General features: G+C 42.7%; 1 pseudogene; it reads left to right on the plus strand.

The window, feature by feature from the left end:
• The first annotated feature begins 19483 nt into the window (after window positions 1-19483).
• On the plus strand, window positions 19484-19998 carry LOC147430519 (uncharacterized; annotated as a pseudogene).
• The last annotated feature ends 7707 nt before the right edge of the window (window positions 19999-27705 follow it).

Raw genomic sequence — 27705 nt, forward strand, 5'->3', positions numbered from 1 at the left:
GAGGGAAAAAAGCGTTGGCTAAGGAAACCTTAATCTAAAGGATGAAGATTTAGGGCCGGAATTTTTTTCCATTCAGGGTCCCGTTTCCACTGCGAAACAGGACTAGGTCTCTTCTAGGCTATAAACCTAAACCATTGCCAATGGTAAGGGTGAATTCCCTGGAAGTTTTCTTGTTTAAAGACTTTGACTTTAGTAGGCCTGGAGACTTGTCAAAGGTTCCATCCCGCTTTTGGTATGGGTCGGTTTTGAGCCTTTACACTTGAGGTGCTTGTGGGAACACCACCCAAGCTTGAGGTGCTTTGTTATACTTACTGACTAGGGTGCTTGAGGTAAGGTGTGCGAAAACATCAACCATCAATCCCTACTAGGAGGGGGGGGAGACCTAGAGAGGGGGGATGAGAGAGAACACACACACACACTCACACAAGGAAAGCTTTGTACAAAGAAAGAAAAAGGGACACTTGTCAAGTTCCTTCTCATGCTGCCCTCATCATGTGCCTAAAGCCTATTGGTTGGTCACCCAAGGGGTCCAATGATAAATTAGTAGATCTAATTAACTGTTTTTGCATTTATCAGGTCCGCTCTCTCAAAGGGGAAAGGGGGACACTTGTCCCAAGACTAGTATGCTTGCTTGGTATGACTCTTGCTTGTGATTGGCTAGGCCTGAGGGGTCCAATGAGATTCAAGCATGAGCTATAAGGGGGGGGGGGGGGGGTCGACCAAAGCAAGTAGGGGGCATTCTTGAGGGGTATACTCTCCCACCCACACACACACTCACACATACACTCATCGTGTGAAGTACAAAGTGCAAGAGCTCCCTCTCCTTCTCCAAGCAAGTAGAGAGGTTGAGAGCCTACACCAACACTCTTGTCTATGGAATGCAAATCCAACCAAGAGCCATGATTCAATGTTTAATCTTTCCATCTTCTCCATCTTCATTACTATGCTATTATGTATGCTAGCAAGAAGAGTGATGATAAGTGAGAATTAGTTCTTTCTCCAATGAAATTTTTCTTCTTCCTCTTCCCTACCCTCATTCCCTGCTAGCTCTCTCAACCTTCCAAGGTGTTTGAGGTCTTGGGACTGAGGCTTGGGATAGTAAATATTTTCCACAAAGTTTATGTTATGCTCATGATGCATGAAGCTTTCCATCTTCATTGCATCACCTAGTTCACAAGGAACACAAAGATTGTATTGTAACAAGTCTCTCTGAATGGGAGAAACTATAATACAAATGCCTATTGGAGGGGCGACCAGATCCACATAAATCCGGCCCTCAACTGTTGTCATGTTCTCTAAACTCTCTCTTTTGCAAAAGTATTGTTCATGCCAAGTTAACTAAATGCTATGTTTATGTTGCTACAATCAATTATGTTCACCCGCTATGCTCACAAAAGTAATCCCTCTAATTTATGCTATCGTCAAGTTATAGGCCAATTCCTTTACATTGGTATCAGAGCATTTGGTTTCTCTTTTCTTGCCTAATAAGAGATGTCCTTAAGTAGCCTATAAATGGTTGATTTTTTAAATTATATTAGGGTAAGTGGCATTGGGATCTATTATAGGTTTTGTTGAGCCCACTATGTGGGATATGTGTACACCTCCGGAGATTTGGACTTAATAATGGGGTCTTTTTAGACTTGCCTATGGATTTACTATTATTGAGCCATAAGAAGTCTGAAAGGAGCTAGCCCTCGACAATTCTGCAATATTAGACCCACTCCAATACTCTCTATAATTAACCACTTTGAGCCGTGGGTGTAGATACTTAAGAGCCTATTTCCAAAGGCTAAGAGGAGTGGCAACTAAGGTTTTGGATTGCCAAAGAATACACTAAGTACGTACAAAATTTTTGTTAACATGGCTGACAATAACCAAGAGACTAGAATGAACATTGATAGCTTTGGTTTTGCACATGAGGATGCTAATGATGATGCCCCCATGTTTGTCAATTATCTCGTTACTAGGTTGCAGCAAGCTATAGGCAACCCTGCTTTGCAAGCAGAAGTTACTCAACAACTTCACACTTATGGGATTTCCCTTCCTCTCCAAGAGGAGAGAGAGAGCTTAGGAGGCCTCTTGAAGAGACCCCCAAAAGAAGACTCTCTCCCATACAAGAGGAGGAATCCAAAGAGAAATAAAGGAATGGAACTTTAAGTTCCTCTGAAGATGTGGCTCCACGAAGACGGCAGTCTAGACGATCATCAACTCCTCCCAAGAGGAAAATATCAACCAAAAAGTCCTTGTCCTCATCATTCCAAAAGGGAAGAGAGGAACCAAAAGAAGAAAAGGGCAAGAAAGAGGTCACCCTCTTCTCCTTTGTCTTTACCTTCCTCCTCTTTTGATGAAAGGTATGGCTATTCTCCTAGAGAATACAAGAGGGGAGGACATTCCAAATCATACCCTGCATGGGGAAGGTCACAAAAGCTCAAGAAGTTCAAGGAGGGAGGAAAGAGTATCTCTTTTATCACATGTGATGGCACATTTGGTGCTACCGACAAAGTATTGGCCTTTATCCAGCAATTTGATCCTTTGGAGATGAGGGCTTCACGGAGTCCTCCAAGCTACGCCATGTAGCTATGCACTTTCAAAAATCGGCTCGTCAATGGTGGGCTAGCCTTTGTGGCAATGGAGAAGCCCCAAAGACATGGAAAACTCTATGAGTTTCCATCATGAAGCAATTCCTTGCAAGCGATGCAAAGGACAAAGTGCTAACCAAATGGCAGAGTTTGAAGCTTCTCTCTCATGAGTCTATCCACAAATATGTAGACAAGTTTTGGGATTTACATCTCAAGGCTACTATCTTCCAAAAGGTAGACTTAACCGAACAAAAACAACAATTTTGTGTGGGATTACCTTAAGAGATAGCCGAATACGTCAACTCTCAATGCATTGGTTCTATCACCGAAGTAATCCATCAGACCATGGTTGCTTCAGGCATCAATTTCTAACAAGGGGCTAGACGGAATGTCAAGCCCATGGAAAATTAAGACAAAAATGATGCAAAGTAGAAAACCAATGCCCAAAATTCTTCCCAAGGCACTTCCAACAACAACAACAACAACAATCGGTCCAAGGAGAAGAGAGTATAAAAAGGCAAAAACAAACTCTCTCCTGAAGAGCTTGAATCTTTTTACAAGGACCATAAGTGTTTTAAGTGTGGGGAGCAAGGACATGGCTATCATTCTTGCCCCAAGAAAAATGCTCACAATGAGACTCCTAGGGCTTCCACCATCAAAGTTCCAAAAGAGGATTCTCATTGCAAAGGATCATCTCTCTCCTATGCTTGGGGGAAGGTAAAGGAGCATGATGCCCTAATCCTGTTTGACCCTAGCTCTACTCACAACTTCATATCAACAGAGTTGGCCACCAAGTTGGGCATTCAAGCTTTCAAGATGGGAGATATTGTAACGGCTGACATAGATTTCAAGGGAAAACAAGCCCCCTTTACTCCCTTGATGGGGATGTTGAGGCTTCATGTCTAAAGCTATGTCAACAAAGAAGACTTTTTCATCTCTCCTCTCACTACAAGCCATGCTTAACATTAGCGATGCTCAAAAATAAAAATGCACGGTGTCCCTATATGCGTCGCTATGTTACTTGTAACATAGAGACGCATATAGCGACGCTGACAGAGCTAAAAAAATAACCGAGAGCGTCCGAAAACTCAGATCTCAGATCTGAGTTTTCGACGCGCGCTCAAGCAAGCAAGGTAACGCTCTCCCTCTCTCTCTCTCTTTCTCTCTCTCTCTCTCTCTTTCTTCTCCACACACACACACACACACACACACACACACACACACGAGGAGAGGAAGGAGAGCCAGGTATGCTCCTTCCCTCTCCTCACTCTCATGTTCCCTTCCCCTCTTTCTCTCTATTGCTCTCTCTCTCTCTCTCTCTCTCTCTCTCTCTCTCTCACACACACACACACACACACACACGAGGAGAGGAAGGAGAGCCAGTTATGCTCCTTCCCTCTCCTCACTCTCATGGTCCCTTCCCCTCTTTCTCTCTCCGTCTCTCTCTCTCTCTCTCTCTCTCTCTCTCTCTCTCTCACACACACACACACACACACACACACACATTGTGTTTTGAGAGAGAGAGAGAGAGAGAGAGAGCACATGCATAAACAAAAAACACACACACACACATGCATACACAAAGAAATCACACACACATTGAGAGAGGAAAAGCGAGAGAGAGCATGCATAAACCAAAAACGCGCACACACACATGCATAATCAAAGAATGCACACACATTGAGAGAGGGAAAGAGAGAGAGAGAGAGAGAGAGAGAGAGAGAGAAAAGAAGAAGAAGAAGAGAGTCTTAACATCGTAGGAAAGTATCCCAAGAGACCTTAAAGATCTAGTCGATAGGAGTTGAACTCAAGACATGTTATTCATAAGGAAAATGGCATAACCAATCTATCACACTTCGGTGATAGAAAAGTTACACCATTTTTCTCCTTTTTTTATTGGCGTGCACGCACACCCGAGAAGAAGAGAGTTTAATTTAACGTCGTAGGAAACTAATTAAAGAGACCTAAAAATCTAGCGGACGAGGAGTTGAAACCAAGACTTGTTATTCAAGAGGAAAATGGCATAAGCAATCTACCACACTTGGGTGATAGAAAGGTTATACCATTTTTCTCTTTTTATTGGCACACACACACCCACACACACACACACACACACAAGAAGAAGAGAGTTTTAACGTCGTAGGAAACTATCCCAAAAGACGTTAAAGATTAAGTTAGATGTAGACTTACGTTAAATTAGATTTAGGTTTATTTAAGTTAAATTAGATTAGATTTAGGTTTATTTACGTTAGATTTAGATTTACGTTATATTAGATTAGATTTAGGTTTATTAATTTAGGTTTATATATGTTATACATGAGGTTAGAAGAAATGACAAGAAAATGGCGAGAAATTTCCTGCGCTCACAGCTCGACAGTCCATACGGACCAGCAATTCCACCTGCATGTTCGACTGCTGCTACCATACAATAAGCCTTCATGTTTAGCTAATGGAAGAGCAAATTGAGCGTACACAGAAATTAGTGATGCAAGATGACGATTCCAAGGGTCACACACACACACACACACACACACACCACATCCCGTCAGATCTAGAATAAGAATTAAGTGCCTTGAGCAGACATCAACTACATTGCAAGAATGACGTACCTGCATGCTACAAACAAAGATCTACTATGAAAAGATGTTAAGATGCTGTGAAATGCTACAGCTAGAGAAGAGGCAAAGGGGTTTTGTCCACTACATGCAGTATCATGTAGACGTGGGTGTGTAGATTTCTTGTACCCACAAATATAGGCATTGACCAATAAAGATGAGATTGATCTCCGTGCACCCCCAGACCGAGGTGTGCGGAGATTGGACATGACTAGAGAATGTGAGGTAGTTTACAGTGTGAACAAAGAGAGAGAGATAGAGAGAGAGAGAGAGAGATAAAAGACAAAGAATGTCAATAGAAGATTAAATTTGTTGTCCAGGTTATAAGATTTTTTCCCTCATTATGAGTAGTGACGAGGATGTGGGGCCATCCAACCGAAACACCTATCTCTCAACGAGGACCTTATGTCCTTGTAACCATTGCAAGCATGCTGTGCGACGGACAAGACGCATTTCTTTGCAGCACATTCGCGAATTTGGTGAGTTCGATCCATCTATTATAGATGGAGTTGTTGCCAATTATAACTCATCGGACTCTGACGTTCGCCAATAGGTAGCAATCTTGCAACCCAATAGACGTGTTCGCAGGCACTTTGGTCAAGCAGCATATGTGAGGCCACAAGATGTAGCCTCTAACAGCTCGGGGGATGATCATGCAGACCACATTCCCAACGAGGCAATGTTTGAGCCCGAAATTAATGAAATGATCAAGACGATCATGGATTCAGAAAGGCTTGTTTATAATGATATGAAAAGTGAAGCCAATACGCCATTGTATAATGGAGCACATGTGTCTAGATTGAAAGCGCTCCTGGTTCTTCTCAACATGCAGACAAAGTTTGGATGGAGTGACACTAGCATCATAGCGCTTTTCAGGTGATCTATTACAATTAGTTTACTTTAATAAAGCTCTAAATGTATAATGATCTGATAGATTTTTACACAATTGTACCGTATTTTTATGTTGTGTAGATTGCTCAAAGAGCACATACTACCAGTTGATAATGTGATGCCAGATTCTCGAGAGGGAGCAAGAAAGATTTTTCGAAACTTGGGGATGGATTACAATTCGATCTACGCTTTTCCTAATGACTGCATTCTTTTCAGAGGGGAATACATAGACATGGAGAAGTGTCCGAAATGTGATTCCGAAAGATATCGAGTAGATCTCCATGGAACAAAAATTCCGCAAAAGGTTTTGCGACATTTTTCTCTGCTTCCTCACATCAAGCATTTCTTTGAATGTAAGTCCATGGATGCCCTAGCATCATGACATGAGGAGAATAAATCTTCGGATGGTGTGCTACGGATTCCTACAGATTGTGCAGCCTGGAAACATATAGATGGAACATGGACGGATTTTGCCAGGGAAGCTCGAAATTTGCGCTTAGGCCTGGCTATGGATGGCATAAATCCATTTGGTCAAAGAACAACATCTTACAGTGTATTGCCCATTGTCATCATCAACTACAACATTCCCCCGTGGTTGACTACGAAGAAGGGGCACCTATGGCTAAGCTTGATTGTGCCGGGGCGATATAATGTGAAGAATATGGATGTGTATCTTCGTCCACTATTGGAAGAGCTACAACAATTGTGGATTGGCATAGAGGTAGTGGACATGAGCCGACACACAGGTTGACGGAATGCTTTGATCAAAGGCATTCTAATGTGGAGCATGCATGACTATCCCAGACTAACAGAATGCTCAGGTGATCTATTTACACTCCTCAATCAGACACTGTGACGGGAGCAAAGCGAACCCCGAACCCCCGACGGCCTCTAAAACACCGAGGATCGAATGGCGCGCCTCGAGCCTGTCATGGTAAAGCAAACAGGGGGCACCACCTAGCTTTTGCGGCTAGGACGCAAACAACACACCACCATAACAAATTTTTCATCCAAGAGAGATGGATGCTTGGGAGTAATGATGAAGAGGAAACGGAATGAGATCAAGTGAGAGAGAGAGAGTGAGGGAGGGGGTATAGCGGCTTAGTACTTAGGCACCACAAAAGGATGGCAAATCCGCACACCCTTCACACATACACAAGCTCACTCCAAAACACAAGACTAGGTGGCGATTCCGCACACCTCACATGGGCAAAACATTGCAAGAAAACATACTCACAAAACTTCAAGCTTTATTTAGAGAATTAGGCGATGAAATGGGGAGCATAGGGTAGGGGAATGAGAAGGGAGAGAGTGGTAGAGCACATGGTGGATAGGTGGGAGTTGATGGCGAAGACTCGCACGAGGATTATGGCCATCATCCTTCATTTAGTTGCCCTTCATCTTCCATAGCCAAGGGTGTAGAGGTCATGCTCAAGACAAGCATGGTGATTGCGGTGATGGTGATGGTGATGGTGTGGGTGTGTGTGTGTGCACTAGGCACACACAACGCATAGTGTGTTCTTTGGTGATGTTGTGTCCTTAGTGTGATGGTGACCCCTCTTTATATAGGGGAGGAGGGGGGAGAAATTCTAGAATTTAGATATGAAGAAATCATTATCTACATAGGCCATGTGACTTTGGGCCCCACTTGTCTGGCTGTGTGTATATGTGCCACAACAGCAGTCTCATGAGAGAGAGACTAAGAGAGAGAGATGGGTTGATGAAAAAAAGTGAGAGGTGACATGGAGAATAAAGTAATTACAAGAGGGGAGAGAGGGGAGTGTGTTCAGAGGTGAATCTGTGTGCAGATGTGTGTGAACACAAGAAAAATCAGGTAACCACCGGGTGGGGATGGGTCTATGGGCACCTTTTTCAGTGAAACTGAGTGTGTGTGAGTGTGGGGGAGGTTATTTAGCTACAAGACAAGAGACATGGCGCCCTTTAGAGAGAGAGGGGGGTATTTGGGTCATGGGATATGATAGGAGAGAGAAAGAGGTGGTGGGGTATACTATTTTGTAGGATAGGGTAAGTTGCATGTGAGTTAGGGTGCATTATTGGTGAGTTATAATGCATTATTGGTGAGAGGTGGGGTAGCTTGAGGGGAGAGAGAAAGGAGAAAGGACAAGGGGAAGAGAGAGGGGGTTGACCTTTTGAGTGGAGGAGAGGAAAAGGGACACACGGCGGGGCAACAATGAAGAAAAAGGAGGCAAGGTGGGGATGGGCTACCCCGCAGGCATGAGGTGTCCTATTTTACCTTTCTTATATATTTACATAATCATACTTTATTTTTTTCTTACTTTTTCCAATGCTTTTTATCACTCCCTCCCTAAGAGGGGGTTTTCATGGGGTGGGGACGAGAGAAGAGGGGTATGGGAGCTTGGCTTGTGAAAAGCCCCCATCATTAGCCCTCCCCTTTTGGCTAGAGGCATTCATGTCTCTAGCTCATCTGTTTGATCATTATCGTCGGAGGTGGTGGTTGATGGTGTGTTCTCATCTGGAATGTCAATTGGTGGAGCCTGGTCAAATCGAAGAAAATAAGGTTTAAGTCGCCAACCATTTACCGTGGTTTTATGAAGTTTTCCATCAGCCTCCATAAGCTGGTAGCTTCCATTGGCATACTTTTTCCTGATGATGAAAGGGCCTTCCCATCGGAGTAGGAGTTTCTTATCCTTGCGCGTGTCGAAGCGATTGTCGTAGCGGAGCACTAACATTCCTTTCTTCAATTCTTTTTTCCGGAGATGCTCGTTAAAGCTAAGCCGTCTATGCTCTGCTTGTGCTGCATAATAATTTATTGCTTCTTCTCTGTCTAGCTGCAGTCTTTCCAAGTTGATGATGTGATCTCTCAAATGCATGTTGGGCTGTTGAAGCTGGCTTGCCATTACTTTGAGACTTTGTAGTTGCACTTCAATGGGCAAGATTGCTTCCTTACCAAATACTAGATGATACGGTGTGAATCCCAAGGATGTACGAAATGAAGTTCTGTAGGCCCATAAAGCTGGTAATAGATACTTATCCCAGTCTCCAGGATGATTGTTTACCTGCTTGGTAATAATTTTAGAAACCATTCCATTTACCTTTTCAACTAGGCCATTACATTGAGGGTAATATGGTGAAGAGTGCCTCCTTGTAATGCCCAGTTTCTGCATTAATTCTCCTACCAAGTCTGCTCTGAAACCTGGCCCTCTATCAGAGATGATCTCTAAAGGTGTGCCAAACCTACAGCATATGTGCTCGTAGATAAATTTAGCTATCTCTACCGCTGTGATTCTAGTGGTGGCTGTAGCCTCTGCCCATCTAGTCATGTAGTCGACCCCCATGATAATGTAGAATTTTCCTGAGTTGGCCCTAGGTAATGGCCCAATGGCATCGATACCCCATTTTTCAAATGGGCCAGATGAGAGAATAGGTGTCTGTGGTTCAGGAATAAGTGACCTAGTGCCGGCCTTTTGACACAACTTACACGTTTTGCACCAATGGTGTACATCACGGTTGAGGCTAGGCCATATGAAGCCTGCCTGCAAGAGTTTCCTACTTGTTATGTCTAGGACAAAGTGACCACCACAAACCCCGTCGTGACAACTAGCAATTACTCCCGTGATTTCCTGAGAGAGAGGGACCCTCCTGAGTATTTGGTCCTTACCCTTACAGTACAAACCGTCATTGATGAGTCGATATCTTGTGGCCTTCCGCGTCAGCCATTGCTTCTGTCCCTTTGTTAAATCTGATGGGCATTCCCCTGTTTCCAAAAAATGCATGATGTCAGGCAAGGCATCACTTCCTTGAAATAGAGGGAGCTTTAGTTTTATTGCTCCAACCACCACTTCCTGTAGTCTTTCACTTGCTAGGGCATCTGCTTCTTGGTTTTGAGTCCTTGGGATATGGTGTATTTGAACTTCTTCAAACTTACCCAACAAGGTTTTTACACCACTTAAGTGAGTCCTTAAACTAGGATTCTTGCATGTCCATGCTCCATTTACTTGCCTTACCAGAAGTAGAGCATCCCCAAATACATTAAGGTGTTGTACACCTTGCGAGACGCACCATTGTAGACCCTTGGTTAGTGTTGCATACTCAGCTTCATTGTTAGAATGTGAATCTAACAATTGGCCCAACGAAAATACCTTTGTCCCTTTGTCATCAAAGACCACTATGCCTGCAGCTGCTTTGTCGGACGCTCGCTTGTAGGCTCCATCAAAGTAGAGAGAGTATGCTCCTTCTACCATCGGTGGTACTGGAGGTAATCGGACTTCTCCTTCCTTAGATTGCTTCTCCTTCCTTTCAAAGACTTGGTAGGTCATGAGTCCCCCCAAACTTGCCCTTGTCGTGCTTTCTACCTGTACCGTGTAGTCAAACTCTTGCAGACGAACTAGCCATTTAGTAATCCTAGCAGACACATCCATGTGTTGTACAACATAGGGAAATATTTCATCCGTGGTTAGAATCACAAATTGCTTAGGCAGCAAATATGACCTAAACTTTGTAGTTGCAAATCTAAGAGCTAGGACTAAGTGTTCCACATGGGTGAAACCTTTCTCTCCTGCTGTCATCATTCGACTAGAGAAGTAGATTGGCCTCATGAAAGATGTCGTCGTATCCTTTTGGAGTAGCACAGCCCCCAATGAGTCATCACACTTAGGTGGTGAGATAGTTGGCAGAGTGGCTAAGGCCTCCTTTACCTTGTTGTAGTGATGTTCGCTTTCCTCGTCCCAAGTGAAAGTTGATCTTTGAGTGAGTTGTTGCAGTGGTAGAACAAGTTGTGATAGTAGATGTATGAATCTACTGAAGTACCTCACCTTCTGTAGAAAAGAGACCAATTGACGTGCGGTCTTTGGTGAAGGTAGGGCTATGAGTGCGGACACCTTACTTGGGTCGACGTTGATACCTTTTGCTGAAATTTCATGGCCTAGTAGAATGACTTTACTCTCCCCAATGTGGCATTTATCCACATTTAATTGCCCACCTAGGCTCTGCAACCTGGCCAAACCTTCAGTTACCTTTTCTAAATGTGAAATACGGGAGCTATATATACAAAAATCATCAATGAACACTCTTATGGATGTTCCAAAGAAGGGTTGAAAAACATATGTGACATATCTCTGGAATGTGGCAGGTGCATTTGTGAGACCAAATGGCATAACCCTGTATGCAAAACAACCCCATGGCGTGATAAAAGTGGTTTTTAGCTGATCTTCCAAGGCTATGCGTATTTGAAAGTATCCAGAATAACCATCACAGACGGTATAGCATTCAAAACCCGCTACTTCATTCAGAATTTCATCCAAGAAAGGGAGAGGAAAGTGGTCTCTCTTTGTAGCTGCATTTAGTGGTTTGTAGTCAACACAGACCCTCCACTTACCATTCTTTTTAGGCGTCACCACTACGGGTGACACCCATTCTGAGTTTTCTACAGGATAGATGAATCCCGCCTCCAGCAGTTTCCTTACCTCGGCCAAGAGTGCCTTTTCTTGTATGACCCCCAGTCGTCGTAGCTTTTGCACAACTGGTTTTACCCCTTCCTTCAGCTTAATATGATGTTCCACCACTGTAATGCCTGTGATTCTTTCATAGTTGTCAATGAACAGGTTAGGAAATCCCATCAACATTTGCAAAAAACTATCTTTCTCCTCAAGTGTTAATTCCGTAGACAACATACCCTTCAACCTACTTCCTCCTAGGCCAGGTGATTTGCTCTCCTCTTCATTGGGTTGCCCTTTTGGTGATGGATCACCAGTTGTGCTTACCCTTTGTGGATCCTTCATAATGATACCCATCACATCAATGGAACTGTCACTTTCGTCGGTGGATGTGGCCTCCTCCTCAGAACTGGAAGATTCGCTAGTGGTTTCATCTGCCGATGTTTCCAGATTCATTTGCTTCTGCTTGCCAATCCTCATGTCGTAGTAGATTGTCTCCCCTTTCTTACCGGTCATGCGTAGAAGGCCAGTACCCCAGTCCTATTTTGCCTTCATGGCCATCAACCATGGCCTTCCAAAAATTAGTGGATAGCCCTCCCCCTTAGTAGGCATCACAAAAACATCTACCTCTACCTCAGTGTTGAAAGCTTTGATTTTCACGGCACTTACCACACCCACACACTTAACTTTTGCGTTGTTTTCCATCTTTGCCTTGCATGGAGAAGGCCTGTCAACCTCGAGCCCTAATCGAAGCATCATAGCTTCGCTCATTACACAGATTTGTGCACCTCCATCAATGTAGGTGTTTCCAACCCTCTTTCCTTTTATGTTTACGTCGACAATTGGAAGGATGTCATCCATGTTGCATCCCGAAATTGCTCCGGCTACCTTTGTTTTGGAGCGTCTTGTACTTACCATTTTAGACCATTGTCGCCTTACTTTAGGTACAAGATGTAGCAGCTGTGGCCATGTAATCTTCGGTCCTTGCTCTGCCACATCCAATGTTAGATCATAGGGCTTAAAACTTTCCCCTAGCTGGAAGTCGGCGATGCCCAATTTCCATCGTGGCCTGGATGGCCTCTTGCTAGTTTCTCCTCTCATGCTTCTCTCATCATCTGATTGTGTAGCTTTCTCCCTCCTAGCTCTTTTCACAGTCATGGCTTCAAGTGGTTCTAAAAAGGTTACCTTCTCCTTACCCTTGTCCCTCTCCTTTGCTCTGGGTGGATCCACTACTACGGCTTTTCCTTTCTCTTCTAGCCTTATGATGTTTACAGGGCGATCAGGTGGTGGGGCTGGTGGAAGAGGTGGGATGGATGCTTGTAGTGGTGTCTGGGGTGGACGTAGAATTTGTGTTGGTGGGGGTGGTGCTCGGGGTGGGGGTGTTCTTTCTCTAGGGGGTGACAATTGGTTCCTCCTACCTCCTCTATTATAGTTTTGTCGTGGTTTGAGACAGTAGTACATACCGTGACCGTCTTCTCCGCAGTTGTAGCAATGATACTCCCTGTTTTGTCGTCGTGCTCTTCCAGGGTCTTGATCTCTTTCTTGACTCCTCCCTTGCTGTATTAAGTGGACAGACAAATTCTGCAGTTGGTTAGTAATATGGGCCAATATATCTTGTTGGTCATCTCTTACCCCAAGAGCCGGTGATGGTGGTATGGTGGTTGTCGTAGTTGCTGGTCGACGCGATGTTCCTGCTTCTGTTGACTCAGTTTCTTTGGCTTTCATTCGCAGCTTCTTGTCCTTAAGGCGAGCAATCTCAACGGCTAACTCGTACGTAGCCGGGAATCTACCTTTCACCTTCTCCTTGAGAAGCGGCCATAAGCCATGCGTGAACCGATCTTTTTTAGGAAATCGGGTGCAGCTTCCCCCCTAGCCAGTGACTCAACCCACCATTCCCACAAATCCACAAATTTGGACTCATAGGTGGCATATTCTAAAAGACCCTCCTGCTTCAAGTCTCTCAACTTGTCCCAAATCTAGGAAGTCTGTTACCAAATCCTCCCCCTTCTTTCCTTTAAATGTTGGAAATGCTACACTTGCCATGATTACTGAGAGAGAGCTAGAAAGACACATTGCTTAACTTGAAAAAGTTTTTTTCTTCTTTACAAGGAGGCGTGTATACCCTCTTATACTAGGACATAGATTAAAACTTCAAACGGTACATTGCCTTGTACCAAAGGTAAGACAAATGGTTGATCTGATGCCAGAACCTCCAAAAACCGCTCCCCACCCGGCATGGTGTCAATGACGTGCTAGTAGTGAGCCTTCAAATCCAGTATTACCTTGATTGAGCGTACACGTGTTGGTAAGTGTGATCTGTCTTGAGGTAGGTTGTATTGATTCATGTGAAGCTTAGAGGTGCTTAGTCATTGTCCAAGCTTGTGGGAGAGGGTGGTGTTCTTTCCTGAAACAAACTCAGTAGATCCCTAGTTTCTCTAGTGAGAGTGTGAGCCAATGCTTTCGTTATCTGTGCTGCAGCATCAGGTGCGACTTGAAAACTGACTGTGTTAATTACCTCGGTGACTTGAGTTACCCGATTCTCAAAGTAGAATAGTGTTGATTCTCTATTTTGTAGAGCTCCTTCCATTTTGTTGTTGTGGGTTGGTTGTAGGTTGCGGACATGGTTTCGACCTTCTCCTTCTTCTTCTTGGCACTTGGCCTATGTATATCCACTGGGTTTGGCGTGTTGGTTGACTCTCCCACTGCAAATTGATTACTGTTACGCCTGGCACTCCAGCTTCGATGGAGATGCGGAGTTCGTCTAGTTGTGCTTCGAGCTCTTCTTCTTCTGTCGTCCAATTAGCAAATCTTGCTAGCCATTCATCAATTCACAATAGTTTAGGGGTTTCAGTCTTGTAAACTGAAGGGTTTCATGAAAAGATCCTCAGTGGGGGCACCAAATGACGGGAGCAAAGCGAACCCCGAACCCCCGACGGCCTCTAAAACACCGGGGATCGAATGGCGCGCCTCAAGCCTATCATGGTAAAGCAAACAGGGGGCACCACCTAGCTTCAGCGGCTAGGACGCAAACAACACACCACCATAACAAAGTTTTCATCCAAGAGAGATGGATGCTTGGGAGTAATGATGAAGAGGAAACGGAATGAGATCAAGTGAGAGAGAGAGTGAGGGAGGGGGTATAGCGGCTTAGTACTTAGGCACCACAAAAGGATGGCGAATCCGCACACCCTTCACACATACACAAGCTCACTCCAAAACACAAGACTAAGTAGAGATTCCGCACACCTCACATGGGCAAAACATTGCAAGAAAACATACTCACAAAACCTCAAGCTTTATTTAGAGAATTAGGCGATGAAATGGGGAGCATAGGGTAGGGGAATGAGAAGGGAGAGAGAGTGGTAGAGCACATGGCGGATAGGTGGGAGTTGATGGCGAAGACTCGCACGAGGATTATGGCCATCATCCTTCATTTAGTTGCCCTTCATCTTCCATAGCCAAGGGTGTAGAGGTCATGCTCAAGACAAGCATGGTGATTGCGGTGATGGTGATGGTGATGGTGTGGGTGTGTGTGTGTGTGCACTAGACACACACAGTGCATAGTGTGTTCTTTGGTGATGTTGTGTCCTTAGTGTGATGGTGACCCCTCTTTATATAGGGGAGGAGGGGGGAGAAATTTTAGAATTTAGAAATGAAGAAATCATTATCTACATAGGCCATGTGACTTTGGGCCCCACTTGTCTGGCTGTGTATATGTGCCACAACAGCAGTCTCATGAGAGAGAGACTAAGAGAGAGAGATGGGTTGATGAAAAAAAGTGAGAGGTGACATGGAGAATAAAGTAATTACAAGAGGGGAGAGAGGGGAGTGTGTTCAGAGGTGAATCTGTGTGCAGATGTGTGTGAACACAAGAAAAATCAGGTAACCACCGGGTGGGGATGGGTCTATGGGCACCTTTTTCAGTGAAACTGAGTGTGTGTGAGTGTGGGGGAGGTTATTTAGCTACAAGACAAGAGACATGGCGCCCTTTAGAGAGAGAGGGGGGTATTTGGGTCATGGGATATGATAGGAGAGAGAAAGAGGTGGTGGGGTATACTATTTTGGAGGATAGGGTAAGTTGCATGTGAGTTAGGGTGCATTATTGGTGAGTTATAATGCATTATTGGTGAGAGGTGGGGTAGCTTGAGGGGAGAGAGAAAGGAGAAAGGACAAGGGGAAGAGAGAGGGGGTTGACCTTTTGAGTGGAGGAGAGGAAAAGGGACACACGGCGGGGCAACAATGAAGAAAAAGGAGGCAAGGTGGGGATGGGCTACCCCGCAGGCATGAGGTGTCCTATTTTACCTTTCTTATATATTTACATAATCATACTTTATTTTTTTCTTACTTTTTCCAATGCTTTTTATCACTCCCTCCCTAAGAGGGGGTTTTCATGGGGTGGGGATGAGAGAAGAGGGGTATGGGAGCTTGGCTTGTGAAAAGCCCCCATCAACTGTAAATCTTGCTTTTTCTCAAGTTGATCTATTATCATGTGTATACATGCAGGGATTCAAACAAGCGGATACAGAGCATGTGTCACATGTGGACCTAGATTGAATGCACGTAGGGCGCCCTCACTGAAGAAGCAAATCTACGAAGGTCATCAAGTGTATCTTCCAGAGAATCATGTGTTACGCGCCGGCTTTTTGGGAAGAGAGCCACCGAGGATGTCTACACAAGCATGGTTAGAGCAGAAGGAGATGTGTGATGACGGATTGCCCCCGGGGATGAAGAGACTACCTATATGGTACGAGTTACCATACTGGCCCCGACTCATGATCAATCACTTGCTCAATCCAATGCACATATTCAAGAATGTGGGTAATCTACTATGGGACCATCTGACCGGCAAGAAAGATACTTTGGGAGCCAGAGTTGACCTTAGCAATGTGGATCGTATGGAGCAATATTGGCCGCAAACAGCATCTGATGGATCGATAAAACTCTCTACAGCACCATGGATTTTCATAGGAGCCCAAGAACACAAAGTAAAAGAGACCATTCAATCTTTGCGGACTCCCACTTGCGTAATGCACTCGCTCTGAACGTGTTTTACTAAAGAAGGAAAGCTTACCGGTTTGAAGTCACACGACTGGCATAAAATGTGTCAGGTATGTTCATAGTGGAGTATATAATAGTGAGAATTGTGTAACAAATTCGTGTGTGGACATACTTTAATATCATTGTTGTACATGTTTTACAGTTTATTTTACCGGTTCCATTGAGGGATGTCTGTCTCTTAACGTCCGCAACACAATCTACAAACTTGCGAAGTTGGTACAATGGATCTCACAAAAGGAGATCAACGTAGACTCCATACCATTCACCAAACTAAACGCTGCGGAGGTTGTGTGTATGTTTTAGAAACATTTTCCTACTACCATGCTAACCATTCAAGTGCATCTTCTTGTTCACATAGTTGATGAGGTGGAAATAGCCGGCACAGTACATTCCAGATGGATGTTCTTTTTAGAACGTTTCATGAAAACGCTCAAGGGATATGTGTGTCAAAAGGCACATCCAAAGGGTAGCATGGCAGAAGGTTGGCTAGTATTAGAGTCCCTAGTGTACATTGGAGAGTGTCTAGATGGATTTGATAAAGCCCGGGACACGCTATGGCGAACCATAGATGATGAGCGCATATCTGGAATTGTCATGTGCAATCTCGGTGTTGAGAAGAAGATGACGGAAGATCTAGAGGCTAAAATCAACCGATTTTGTATGCTTCACAATCCAGTCATGCAGAAGTGGATCTCACAATATGAGGATGCAAAGCAAGAGCGACAAAGGGCAAGAATTGAGTGGAGACAGGAAAGACGACCACCGATGCACTATCCGACGGGTCTCGAGAGCCTACCAACATTCATGAGCTTAAGATGGTTTCACAACCAACTGAAAAGCGCACAACAGTGCGGTGAAGAAGTGACTGAGGAAGAGTGGGAGTACTCTAGGGGTTGTGCGACCAAGGTAAGTTTGCAATGTACGACTAGTAACTTTCTAGATATTTGAACGGCCACTCATAATCTTTGTTGGTTGTAGTATAAGTCATACACAGGAGCATGGTGTAAAGGTTGACATTTTAGGATGGAACGGATCGACAAAAAATGTTTTAATCAAGATTGTGGAATCATGGCAAAATTTGAACAGTCTAGTCGATGACGGTCCTCTGATGCAGATCCTGTGGTGGCAGAACTCACTTACTTCGGCACGCTACAAGAGATTTTGAGGATTGATTATAGAGGATTTTTTGTCGACTTGTTCGACGTGAAATGGTTCAAGATAATCATGGAGGGTCGCAACGCTACTGTGCGTAGAGGAGAGTTTAGTTTTCTTGAGGTGGATTCAACTAAGAAATGGACTGACCTAAGAGACACTTTCGTACTACCCGAGCATTGTGAACAAGTAAGTATGTAAATAGTTAACGCGTGTTTTAGAATTTATGTGCTTGGAATCTCTCATGTAAGTTATGTGGCTCTGGCAGGTGATATTTCATCCAACAAATTCTGCATCAAACTGGTGGTACGTCATAGAGGTAGCCCCTCGTAGTGCACTGACGTATGAAGGCTACCATGTGCCAATAACAGCGGCATAAATAGAGGAGATCGGAGAAGATGCTCAGTCAGAAGTCGTGGAGGTGGTGCTAGACGAACATCAAGTTGCTACTCTCTATGGGGTACATGCAGAGGATCTACAAAATGAAATAGAGGACGTCTGTTTAAACGGAGAGCTCTATATAGATATAGGAAGTTATGTTGAGCTATGCGAGGATGAGAGAGAGATCTCTTAAAGCCATAAATATTGTATTTGAACAATTTTGCTCCATTTTGTAAATTCAGAGTTATGCACTTGCCTCTTCCATCACTCAAGTTGAAAATAAGAAGAACGCTTTCTGTTGCTGCTAGCCTTTGAACATTCCAAAGCTAGAAGCACATTCAAGTTCTTGTATGATTCTCCAGCTCTTTAATTACTTGCATCATTGCGTCATTATATTTAATGGTCTTTGCGTCCACTCTAGGTACGTATGCTCTAGGTATGTTCTCATAAGCAGAGACGATGACCACCTCCTCCTCCTCCTCCTCTCTCTCTCTCTCTCTCTCTCTCTCTCTCTCTCTCTCTCTCTCTCTCTACTTGTCCATGTTTTCTACTCCGTTCATTCAATATTAAGTTTAAATGTTCGTGTGTTTAATGCAGGTACGGATGATGAGGAGTTTCTTTCTTCTTTGTCACCCCAGCAGAGACAGTGGTACGTGGAGGGTCATCGCTCCGGCGCACCATTGCGCGTTCCTACCATCCGCATCTCCCTCTCTTTCGGAGTCCTCAGCACGCTCCGAAGCTTCGGTGTCGATGAGATGATCTTCACACTCGTCTAGGCACTGGCGCTCTAGTGGTGGCGGTGGCGGTTGTTGTGGGGGTGGCGCCACCGATGCTTCGACACCACTTCGTCTTCGACGAGGCTCTTTACCCTCCCCTTCTTTGCCCATCCCGACACCAGTCACGGCATCGCCATTGACACTAGGTTTTGCACGGCTGAGTGTCGTTCCCCACATCTACACACCACTAGCTACTCCTCCAGGAGTCACTCCAGTGGACACTCCTCGCTTCGGGGCTCAGACCCTAGTGGAGACATCTGGCGTCCGTACCCTCGTTGACATGCCGCTAGAGACCCCTGTCGAAACACCTAGGTTCATGTGTCAGCGGCGAGAGGGCTTGCCTTACTCCGTCGACTTCAGCGGTGGCATCATCTTGGATGATGACGACAAGAAGGTGATTTTGCGCATGCACGGTCTTTGCTCTCAGGTTTTTAGACACTAGATACTAAACATCTGGAGTGAATTACCGAATGAATCAAAAGACAGAGTTATCAGCATGCTTCATGACAAGTTTCGCGTTCCAACACGGGATGGCCGCTTCAATGAAGATGTGATGAAGGTTCGAATGTGCGAATAGTGCAAGCATAAGCGTTCCGAAGTGCAAAAAGCAATCAAGCATGGATGGAATAGACCAGATTGACTGGCCAAAGAAGATTGGAAGCATGCGAAGAAAGAAGCATGCGAGAATCCCGACAAGTGGAAGCAGCAAAAGGAGGCAGCCAAAGCGCGAGCAGAGGTAGGGAGCTCGCACCACTTGGGGAGCGGCAGGTGGGCATCATTTGAGGCCGATTTTGTAAGTGTTTTCGCATCTATGCTCGATAGTTTAGGGTTTATGGGATTTGAAATTCTAACATAATGGATTCTTTGTATGTTTTGACAGTGGTCGTTTACCGGACGTGATCCCACACCGTACAAGCGTGAGTACGCAGGGAGGAAGGGCTCAAACGCCCTTATAGGCATCCTGAGTTCTCACGGCGGCATGGTTAGTAATAGGGTTTATTCTTTTCTATTTATTGTATTGCTTTATAAACGTCGCTCGCTATATGTTTATACTTACAAAAAGCTATCTTATTGTTTTTTTTTGTAGAATCCGACAGATACGTCGCTTGGACGCGATGAGACGTCTGATTAGATGATGTGAGTTTAGCCATAGCTAGATAGCATTAGTTTCTTTTTTTCATAGCTTATGTATCATGAGACCATGTAACTATGTATTTTTGAAAACCATGTATATTTTTTAAATAATGACAATGGTTTGTAACTATTACATTTACAATGATTAACAATAAAGTGATTTTGCTGCTGTGTACAATTGTCATTTATTTACTTCCATCAATTCACGCTTTTCATTTTTGTATCTTTATTTTGCAAACAATACGTTGTCGAGAAATTTGCGGTCTTGCCAAGAAAGCACCGGGCTTATGGCTGTGAGAGTTTGTGAGAGAACTCAACAAAAACTATATGAAGAAGTTAAACCATAGATGCCATGAAGACTAGGGTTTGGAAAGAAGTGCAATCAAAGAAGACTCACTCTTTCTCTCTTGCACTCACACACACAAAGAAAGAACACAAAAGAGAATGTCAAAACAATACGAAAATGAAAACATCAAGGCTATGGTCATATCGTATCATGGGTAATATGAAAGGGTTAATAGATGAGTTAATGGCATTCAATATTGACTGACCAAATAGGCTATGAATTGTTCTTTGGAATTGTAGTTTTGTGCTTACCATAATATATATATTTTGTCTAGTGATTGGGATTAATTGTGTGTACAAATCCTCTTGGTTCATAGCAAGATAACTACGCTTACGTCAAAAGAAAAGTTATAGTCTATGAGAGGTAGTATGATGGGATCTGGTGATAGAAGTATTTCATTAAGCCTTTCTGGGCCAAACAGAAACACTATACGTTGTTGAAATTGTATTTTTCGGCTAATCCATACGTTAATTCTAATAGATCGTACAAAGTGAAAGCGATAGAAATGATCATCATGTGGGTTATTCATCTAGGATAGTATGTGACAAATGTAGATATGAGAGAAGTGAAGAGATGAGAAGTTTCCCTTCCAAGCCCTATTCTTGCCCGTAGGCAATAAGGATACTGCGGGGAGAGATGTACCTGTAGCAAAGAGAACCTAAAATTTGTAGAGAGGATGAATTACTAAGAGTAAGAGAGATAGATTTGGTTAAGGAGATAATATTAGATATATATATATATATGTTGGATTAGAGATGAAAAAGAAAACAACAAGAAATCAAGAAAACATCAATGTAGAACACATCTTACTTGACAAACCCTTTGGCACCATTATTGATGGAGAGAGAAGAAGAGAGGAGAATTCAATGTTGATTGATACGCCAAGTACAACACCTTCTTTGATTAGAGTTGATCTTCCAAGGATAGCATACAAGAATGGCTAGTCTTCCTCTAGGAGAAAGTGTAGGCTTGGGCTTATGTTAATGGCTAAGTACAATTAGGCATTACTACTCACTCCCTCAAGAATTCCTCTCATCAATGGCTTGAATGCTTGAGTTCCTTTTCAAGGAAGAAGAGGTCCCCTTTTATAGGTGAAGGGAACCCCCAAGGATTTACACAAGAAGAGACGAGCCAGTGTGAATAGCAATTGGAAAAGTTGGAAATGAGCTGTCGCTGCATGATGTGGACAGAATGGGGTCCAGTATTTTGATCATATCTCCTCAACCGTGGCTTCAAATAAAAAAGTAAAAATATGGACAGAAACTTCATCTCATTAGCTACGATTTTCATTTTAAAATCATTTTCGAATTCAGATTGGAACCTTGTGTAAAAAATTCATCAAAATTGGGTCCATTTCTGGCAGCAAAAGTCTTCCCGTGGTCCCCTTAGCCTAGACTTTCATGTAATTCCAAAGGACACCTCATGCCATATGAAAGCATGACATTGCTCTTTGACAAAGTTTTGTAATCATGCTTGCAATAATGCATTAAAATAAGTGTATCTTTGAAATCATGCCACCTAGTGTCTCACTAGGATTTGATTCCCTCCTAGTAGCTATTTAAAAAGAAATATAAGAAAAGTATAAAAAATACATAGAATATATATATATTGGAGTTTACCCTAGATATAGGATCTAGCTAGGGTGTGAGATGATAATGAGATAGTAGAAATAAAGAATCAATGCTTTTTGACCCAAGTTAAAGAGGCGGAGCTATTGAGCTTTTCCCATAGTATTTTCTGATGGTAAAGTAAGGATAGGTTACCCTTGAGAAAAATAATAGGATGAGATAGAAGGCTTATTATTATACTTAAATATGCATATGTACATTATAGAAAAGATAATTATGTATCTAAAAAGTTACAAGATAGATCTTGTAGCATGCGTTTCCACTATGTACATGTCACAGCACGACAATGTACTATGGATGATGGAGTTAATGATTATTTTGTCTTGTGGGTGACTATTTTTGGTCTATATTTACCTTTGCACTTTTTTTCAAAGGTAAATAGACAAATGAAACATTCAATATGGTTGATGGGTGGCAGGGCATTCAATGCCTTGCCACCAAAAAAAGAAATTCATGGTTCACACAAACTGTGAGAAATTGGACAGCTCGTTTACCATCTTTGCTACGTATCCTAGCATATGTTGAACCATCATCCATTACCTTTGTTTCCATTCAAACTCCCACAATGTAGGGCTGTCCAAGGATGAGATGATATGAAGATGTATCCTGTACAAAGAAGTTTTGGTCAATCTTTACAGCACCTATTGTTACCTTCACACCTGGACATGCTGCATACAATTCACCGGATGAATTGTTTGCCACTTTTACCATCCAGCCATGATCTGTGTCCATCGGCCATTTGCACTTGTTGTAGAGACTCTTTGACATTATGTTTATTTCCGAACCATGGTCAATCAAGGCAACAAATGGCTCTTCAAGATCACCTACCTTGACCAAAGTTTCTGTAGTAGCCGTTGCCCAATGACTTCGTGAATAGTAACTCCTAGGAATATCTTCAACTTCTTCATCATCATTTGAGAAATGCACTTGCTTCACTCTCCCACTAGATTGGTAGCATCCTACCACAGCTCCATCATTCTCCTTATTTTTCAGTTGCATCCCTTGTGTCTTTGAGGTTTTCCCTTCAACCTGTGGACGAGAAACTTCAGCAAGGGTTTGCCTCTTCCTCTTGATGATGTCAATGATCTCCTCATGGAATTCACGCTTTGCAATGCCAAGAACTTCTCCTAGAGTAAACTCAATCTTGCTGTTCAAGATCCTTTCCTCCAAGACTTTCTTTAAATCTGTAGCAATCTCAATATCAGATTGTAGTTTATAAGTTGGGCCTTTTGTCTTACCTTTCGTAGGCTCTTTCTTCTTTCCTGTTGTAGAATCCTCCATGAGTACTTCAGGTGGAGATGCTCCTTGTGTTGAGGGTGTTTGAGAAGGCATTGAGTCACTTCTTCCCCCACTTCTAGAAGCTCTTTTTGATGGTCCTTCATCAACATTCTCACGTCTGCGCTTCTCTTCTACAATTGCCTCATTTTGTTGGCATTTTGTAATGTAGGCATGCACTGACAATGAGTCCACTGGATCATTCCATCCTGTTTCTAGACGTATGCAATCACCTGCTTTATGTAGAATCTCTTTTGTAAGCTTTCCCTTTTTAGCTAATTGCATGACATTTGGCCAAATTTGACCATGATGGTCACTCACCTCTTCATCACAAAAATGTTCAATTTTTACTCCATAAGTAGCTGCCTCAACTGAAGAGGTGGAATGCTTGGTTTCCATATCTTCAACTAAGGTTTGCATTCCCCCCTTCCCAAAGTTAGTTCTCAAGGGTAGCTCTGTCTCTCTTAAGTGGATTTTACCATCCTTAAAAAAGAAAAAATCTTTTCACAAAGCATCACTAAAATCATCACAATCCCTTCTTACATGGTCTGTACTATCACACCAAATACATCTATTAACAAACCCTTCTTTGGAATGTTGTCTTTGCCTAGGAAGTGGCCCTGATGGTTGGCCTTTTTCTTCAAACTTTGCAAACTTCACCTTCAAGTCACGCATTCCCTTCACAAGCTCATCTAGCATGGACTCATCAAATTTAGGAGCGATAAAAGTAGGCTTTACCATTTTATCATAAGTTGAGGTGGAAGGACTTGTAGTGTTTACTACCATCTTGTCCCTTCTTCTTTGTCGTTTGGCAAGCAGTGAGACAGCACCTTCAACCTCATTCCAATCGGTCTTTAGTCCTTGCTCAACATCTTTATCTTCAAGAAGAAGCTCCAAATTTTCTTGAAACTCTTTGCCTGCAGCTTGTAAGAAAAGATCTGTCTTCTCTGCATCTAGTGTGGCCCTTTTTGTCCTAGAGAGTTGTGCATAGCGCCGCTCAAATTCCCTAAGTAGCTCTGTTATTGATAGTCCTTACATTGTCTTGACTACCCATTTTAAGAATGCCCTTTTGGTCACTCTCTCCGAGTCCTCCATGAAATATTCCTCCTTTAAAGCTACTTTGAGTTCTTCCCAATTTCTCCCATGCCCATCTTTAATTGCCCTAACATGCTCCCTAATTTCTAGAGCAACAACTAGCTCAAAGCTTTGAATCATCTCACCTTCTGACACGCGATGCAGCTCCATCTCCTTCACATACTCGCATAAGTACTTGGTTACATCTTTGCCATTGAACTGATCCATTATGTTGACGACCACTTGTATGGCCTTCGTTGCTGAAATCTCCCTTCTTTCAATAGCATGTTGTTGTTGCATGAACATTAGAAATGCTTGAAACATTTGCATTGTTGCTGGGTCAAAATGCATACCTTGTTGCTCAACATGATCACCCATGGTTACCGACAAACTCTCACCCTAGTAGATTCGCGTCGGGTTCACCAAAAATATGTCGAGAAATTTGTGGTCTTGCCAGGAAAGCATCGGGCTTATGGCTGTGAGAGTTTGTGAGAGAACTCAACAAAAACTATATGAAGGAGTTAAACCATAGATGCCATGAAGACTAGGGTTTGGAAAGAAGTGAAATCAAAGAAGACTCACTCTTTCTCTCTTGCACTCACACACACAAAGAAAGAACACAAAAGAGAATGTCAAAACAATACGAAAATGAAAACATCAAGGCTATGGTCATATCGTATCATGGGTAATATGAAAGGGTTAATAGATGAGTTAATGGCATTCAATCTTGACTGACCAAATAGGCTACGAATTGTTCTTTGGAATTGTAGTTTTGTGCTTACCATAATATATATATTTTGTCTAGTGATTGGGATTAATTGTGTGTACAAATCCTCTTGGTTTATAGCAAGATAACTACGCTTACGTCAAAAGAAAAGTTATAGTCTATGAGAGGTAGTATGATGGGATCCGGTGATAGAAGTATTTCATTAAGCCTTTTTGGGCCAAAGAGAAAAACTATACGTTGTTGAAAGTGTATTTTTTGGCTAATCCATACGTTAATTCTAATGGATCGTACAGAGTGAAAGCGATAGAAATGATCATCATGTGGGTTATTCATCTAGGATAGTATGTGAGAAATGTAGATATGAGAGAAGTGAAGAGATGAGAAGTTTCCCTTCCAAGCCCTATTCTTGCCCGTAGGCAATAAGGATACTGCGGGGAGAGATGTACCTGTAGCAAAGAGAACCTAAAATTTATAGAGAGGATGAATTACTAAGAGTGAGAGAGATAGATTTGGTTAAGGAGATAATATTAGATATATATATATATATATATGTTGGATTAGAGATGAAAAAGAAAACAACAAGAAATCAAGAAAACATCAATGTAGAACACATCTTACTTGACAAACCCTTTGGCACCATTATTGATGGAGAGAGAAGAAAAGGGGAGAATTCAATGTTGATTGATACGCCAAGTACAACACTTTCTTTGATTAGAGTTGATCTTCCAAGGATAGTGTACAAGAATGGCTAGTCTTCCTCTAGGAGAAAGTGTAGGCTTGGGCTTATGTTAATGGCTAAGTACAATTAGGCATTACTACTCACTCCCTCAAGAATTCCTCTCATCAATGGCTTGAATGCTTGAGTTCCTTTTCAAGGAAGAAGAGGTCCCCTTTTATAGGTAAAGGGAACCCCCAAGGGTTTACACAAGAAGAGAGGAGCCAGTGTGAATAGGAATTGGGAAAGTTGGAAATGAGCTGTCTCTGCATTATGTGGACAGACTGGGGTCCAATATTTTGATCATATCTCCTCAACCGTGGCTTCAAATAAAAAAGTAAAAATATGGGCAGAAACTTCAGCTCATTAGCTACGAGTTTTATTTGAAAATCATTTTCCAATTCAGATTGGAACCTTGTGTAAAAAATTCATCGAAATAGGGTCCATTTCTGGCAGCAAAATTCTTCCCGTGGTCCCCTTAGCCTAGACTTTCATTTAATTCCAAAGGACACCTCATGCCATATGAAAGAATGACATCACTCCTTGACAAAGTTTTGTAATAATGCTTGCAATAATGCATTAAAATAAGTGTATCTTTGAAATCATGCCACCTAGTGTCCCACTAGGATTTGATTCCCTCCTAGTAGCTATTTAAAAAGAAATATAAGAAAAGTATAAAAAATACATAGAATATATATATATTGGAATTTACCCTAGATATAGGATCTAGCTAGGGTGTGAGATGATAATGAGATAGTAGAAATAAAGAATCAATGTTTTTTGACCCAAGTTAAAGAGGTAGAGCTATTGAGATTTTCCCATAGTATTTTCTGATGGTAAAGTAAGGATAGGTTACCCTTGAGAAAAATAATAGGATGAGATAGAAGGCTTATTATTATACTTAAATATGCATATGTACATTATAGGAAAGATAATTATGTATCTAAAAAGTTACAAGATAGATCTTGTAGCATGCATTCCCACTATGTACGTGTCACAGCACGACAACGTACTATGGATGATGGAGTTAATTATTATATTGTCTTGTGGGTGACTATTTTGGGTCTATATTTACCTTTGCACTTTTTTTCAACGGTAAATAGACAAATGAAACATTCAATATGGTTGATGGGTGAATGCCCTGCCACCAATTTCTTTTAATCTCGGGCATCGCTATATTAGGCTCTACAGTGTCGCTATAGGTGTCGCTATCTATGGCCCTGTAGCGTCGCTATAGACGTCGCTATAGGCGTCGCTATATAGAGACGCCTATAGCCATGCTTATTGAGACTGCTATAGAGACCACTATAGTGACGTTCTCGTATCGACGCTAATAGCAACGGTTTTAGCGACTCCGGGGGTTTTAAAAACCCAGTGTATTTCCGTCACTATAAGTGTCACAAGAGCACACAACCTCTTGTAGTGTCTCCAACTTGAGGATGCTACTCTAGGGGTGGCATGGTTGGTTTGATCGCAAGGCTGCCAACATGAAGTTCTCTGAAAGGAGAATCTACTTCACCTACAGGGAAAAGAACATGTATATAGATTTTAGTGAGTGTGGTCGTACTATACCACTTGTAAATCCTCCTGCTTTTAATCAATCAATAAAGAGCTGAGTTTTTGCGTACATGATTTTTGTCAAAGAGTCCCTAAAAGATCCTAATGTTTCATCAAATGTAAATGGTAGGAATCAGAAAGAGTTAGACTTGTCTAATTTTCTAAAAGGATTGCAAGATGTGTTCATCAATGATATCCCTATGGACTTAACTCCAAAATGAGGGGATGATGACCATCGCATTGAGCTCCTCCCAAGCAGCTCACCGCCTAGCATCCCTCCTTATCAAGTTTCCCAAGCTCAACAAGAGGAGATTATGAGGCAAGTATAGGAAGTGGTAGACAAAGGGATGGTGAGACCTAGCTCCTCTCACTTTTGTTCTCCA

The sequence above is a fragment of the Adiantum capillus-veneris genome, chromosome 21 (genome assembly GCF_014529385.1).
Source record: "Adiantum capillus-veneris isolate H3 chromosome 21, ASM1452938v2, whole genome shotgun sequence".
Lineage (NCBI taxonomy): Eukaryota > Viridiplantae > Streptophyta > Polypodiopsida > Polypodiales > Pteridaceae > Adiantum > Adiantum capillus-veneris.